General features: G+C 42.7%; 1 protein-coding gene and 1 long non-coding RNA gene across 16 annotated transcripts in view; both read left to right on the top strand.

Annotated features, from left to right (window-relative positions):
• Positions 1–4,429, top strand: part of UNC13B (unc-13 homolog B) — a 239,416-nt gene that overhangs the window by 6,940 nt on the left and 228,047 nt on the right. The gene's annotated exons all lie outside the window — the stretch shown is intronic.
• LOC108314235 lies at positions 2,633–3,672 on the top strand. Its single transcript, XR_001829391.2, has 3 exons — positions 2,633–2,749; positions 2,798–2,802; positions 3,653–3,672. It is a non-coding gene; the product is annotated as an uncharacterized LOC108314235 (long non-coding RNA).

Consider the following 4,429-nt stretch of genomic DNA (forward strand, 5'->3'; position numbering starts at 1 on the left):
TGGTCTCGATCTCTTGACCTCGTGATCCACCCGCCTCGGCCTCCCAAAGTGCTAGGATTACAGGCTTGAGCCACCGCGCCCGGCCCATGTTTTTTTTTTTTTTTAATTATTATTAATTTTTTTCTTTCCAACTTTTAAGTTCAAGGGGTACATATGCAGTTGTGTTACATTGGTAAATTGCATATTGTCATATTGCAGAGGTTTGATATACAGATAATTTTGTCACTTAGGTAATCAGCATAATACCCAACAGGTAGTTTTTAGGCCTTACCCTACTCCCACCCATAGATGGTTTTCATTATGTATATGTTTAGAGATCTCCAATTAGCTTTCATGGACTTTGTGTGTGATTTGCTCGTTGCTGTTTTCTTTGGCATATAATTATACTCAGCTGGACCAAATGCCTCAGTGTCTCAGATCAACATCCTCTATTAGAGGCAGATCTTTCACCAGCAGATAGTATTTTTCTATGCCTATTTTAAAGACCAAAGACTCTGCTCTTGTAAGTAAGTTTGACCTGTGATTTCCATATACTTTTCTTTCTTATTTGTATTTTATTTTCCATGTGAAGATGTATTACTTGCTTTTTTCTTTTTTTGATACAGGGTCTCACACTTGCCCAGGCTGGAGCGCAGTGGCATGATCATAGCTCATTGCAGCCTTGACCTCCCTGGGCTCAGGTGATACTCTCACCTTAGACTTCCAGGTAGCTGGGACTACAGGCTTTCCTGTAAAGATAGGGTTTTGCTATGTTTCCCAGGATGGTCTTGAACTCCTGGTTGTCAAGCAGTCTACCTGTTTCAGCCTCCCAAAGTGTTGGGATTAACATGTATGTGCCTGACTGCATTTTTAAAACAGAACAAAACAGTGTCACTGGTGATGGTAACAGGACCAAGTTAATTTACATTGTGATTTGCCCTTTAAAAAACTTGTTACCGGACAGGTGATGTGGTTCATGCCTGTGATCCCAATACTTTGGGAGGCTGAGGCAGGAGAATTACTTGCGCCCAGGAGTTTGAGACCAGCCTGGGCAACATAGCAAGACCCCATTCCTACCAAAAAATGTTTCAAAATTTGTTGTGCATGTGGACTCATGCCAGTAGTCCCAGCTACTTGGGAGGCTGAGGCAGGAGGATGGCTTGAGTCCAAGAGGTTGAGGGTACAGTGAGCCATGTTCGTGCCACTGAACTCTAGCCTGGGTGACAGAGCCATCTGAAAAAAAAAAAGTTCATGGCTTATCATTAATCATCCATCTAATTAGACACATTGCTTCTACTCTAGGGAGAGTCCAAAAATTTTCGTTTACAGTCATTGTGAAAAGTAGGAATGGTAATGATTTTAGAGTTTTCAGGCATAAGGTCAGGTACTTCTCATTTCCTTTTTCCTCCAAATGTTATTGTCATCTGCCTCAGCTAACTCCCTTTTGCCAGGCTTCCATCAGTCATGGTTTTAGTAGTCCCTGCTGTTAGAGCAGAGCTGTGGCTGTGTTTCTTTCACATAGGGCCTCAGGAAGTTGATTGTGCTTTGTGTGAGTCAGGCAGTGATGGGGGAAAGGACTAATTTCCTCTGCCATGCTATTGTTATAAGCTGTTCTCTTCCGTATAAGTAGTGTATTCTGTAATTTAGTTTCTAAAAATGGGGTTTCTAAAAGTTGGGCTCTTTAGGCCAATAAGCTTAATTTTTATCCTATTTGCCTGTGCTGTGTATCATTAGTAAATATTTGTTGAATACTTTCTCTGTGCATGTTTATGACACGAATCTGTATTATAGACAAGAGGTCATGGAATCCAGATAGGTTTTTAAATGTCTGTTATATAGAGTTCTTATATAAACCCAAAGACTCCATTAGGATTATCAGGTCTGATTTGGAATAAGCAGAATAAATTAAGTTCTTTCTTGAGCCAGGAAATAACTGTGTTGTCTTAACATTTATTTTCATTATTGTTTTTTGTTGTTGTTTGTTTTTTGAGATGGATTCTTGCTCTGTTGCCCAGGCTGAAGTGCAGTGGTGCAATCTCAGCTCACTGCAACCTCTGCTTCCAAGGTTCAAGCAATTCTCCTGCCCCAGTCTCTTGAGTAGCTGGCACTACAGGCGTGCACCACCATGCCTGGCTAATTTTTGTATTTTTAGTAGAAATGGGGTTTCACCATGTTGGCCAGGCTGGTCTGGAACTCCTGACCTCAAGTGATCTGCCCACCTTAGCCTCCCAAAGTGTTGGGGTTGCAGGCATGAGCCACCGTGCCCAGGCTTACATTTTATTATTAGTTTTTTGAGACAGGATCTTGCTCTGTCACCCAGGCTGGAGTGCAATGGTGCGAACATGGCTCTCTGCAGCCTTGACCTCCTGGGCTCAAGCGATATGCTCATTTCAGCCCTCTGAGTGTCTGGGACTATAGGCATGAGTTACCATGCTTGGCTAATTACAAAAAAATTTTTTTTTTAGAGATTGGGTCTTGCTATGTTGTCCAGGCTGGTCTTCAACTCTTGAGTTCAAGCAATCCTTCTGCCTTAGCCTCTCAAACTGCTGGGATTATAGTCATGAGCCAGAGTGTCCAATGTTTTTTAGCATTTAAAATAAGAGTCTTTGAGTTTGGGAGGTATTTTACATATACCTTATTTTTTTTTGAGACAGGGTCTCATTCTGTTGCTCAAGTTGGAGTGCCATGGTGCTAATCAGGGCTCACTGCTGCTTCAAACTTGCTGAGCTCAGGTGATCCTTCCACCTCAGCCTCCTGAGCAGCTGGGACTGTAGGTTTGTGCCGCTATGCCTGGCTAATTTTGGTATTTTTTGTAGAGACAGGGTTTTGTCACATTACCCAGGCTAATCTTGAACTTATGGGGTCAAGTGATCTGCCCGCTTCAGCCTCCCAAAGTGCTGAGATGATAGGTGTCAGCCACCAGGTCCGGCTCTTTTTTTTTCAGACAGAGTCTTGCTGTTACCCAGGCTGGAGTGCCGTGGCTCAATCTCGCCTCACTGCAACCTCTGTCCCCCAGGTTCAAAACATTCTCCTGCCTCAGCCTCCTGAGTAGCTGGAATTACAGGTGCCTGCTGCCATGCCCAGCTAATTTTTGTATTTTTAGTAGAGACGGAGCTTCATCATGTTGGCCAGGTTGGTCTCAAATTCCTGACTTCAAGTGATACACCTGCCTTGGCCTCCAAAAGTGCTGGGATTGCAAGTGTGAGCCACCGCACCCCGCCTCAGTGTAGTTTTATTTATTTATTTAGAGATGAAGTTTCACTGTTGTTGCCCAGTCTGGAGTGCAATGGCACAATCTCGGTTCACCACAACCTCTGCGTCCCAGGTTCAAGCGATTCTCCTGCCTCAGCTTCCTGAGTAGCAGGGATTACAGGCATGCACCACCACGTCCAGTTAATTTTGTATTTTTAGTAGAGACGGGGTTTCTCCATGTTGGTCAGGCTGGTCTCGATCTCCTGACCTCAGGTGATCCACCTGCCTTGGCCTCCCAAAGTATTGGGATTACAGGCGTGAGCTACTGCATCCGGCAAGTATAGTTTTTAAAGAGAGAAGTCTCACTCTGTTGACTAGACTGGGATGCAGTGATGTGATTGATCATAGCTCACTGCAGCCTCAAACTCCTGGACTTGAGAGATCCTCTCACCTCAGTCTCTCAAGTAGTTGGCACTACAAGCATGTGCCACCACACCTGGCTAATTTTTGAAGTTTTTGTAGAGATGGGTCTCCCTATGTTGCTCAGGCTGGTGCTGAACTCCTAGCTTCAAGCAGTCAGTCCTTCCCTCTGGGTCTCCCAGAGTGCTGAGGTGACATGCATGAGCCACTGTGCCTGACCCCAGGCTAGTTTATTTTGCTTAACATGTTTGTTAGATTCTTCTACTTGATGTGTGTGGCAGTTAGTTCATTGACTTTCATTGCTATGTAGTATCTCATTATATGAATATACCATTGTTTATTTATTTAATGTATTAATCTCATGACAGTGTAGATTAAATTATGTAGGAGAGAAATTGGAGGCACTTGAGTTACAGCAAGAGTGATTTAGATTGAACATAAATTAAAATTTCTTGATGAGATTTGAACTGTCACAGAAAAGCTGTAAAATCCATTTTTCTAGGGCTCTTCAAAAATAAGCCCTATTTCCTTCATTTAAAATTTTATTTATTAAAAAATTATTTTTTTTGTAGAGCTGGGATCTCACTGTGTTGCCTAGGCTGGTCTCAAACTCCTGGGCTCAGAGGCACCTCCTGACTCCACCTCCTAAAGTGCAGGGATTAGAGGCAGGAGCTACCATGCCTGGCCCCCTTTGTTAGTTTTTAAAATTGATATGTCATAGATGTACATATTTTGGGACTATATGTCGTTTAGATAAATTCATATAAGTATAATGATAAATTCAGGGCAGTTAGGATATCTGTTACCTCAAACATCTTTTTTTTTTTTTTTTTTTTTT

Source organism: Cebus imitator, unplaced genomic scaffold, assembly GCF_001604975.1.
Source record: "Cebus imitator isolate Cc_AM_T3 unplaced genomic scaffold, Cebus_imitator-1.0 Scaffold149, whole genome shotgun sequence".
Lineage (NCBI taxonomy): Eukaryota > Metazoa > Chordata > Mammalia > Primates > Cebidae > Cebus > Cebus imitator.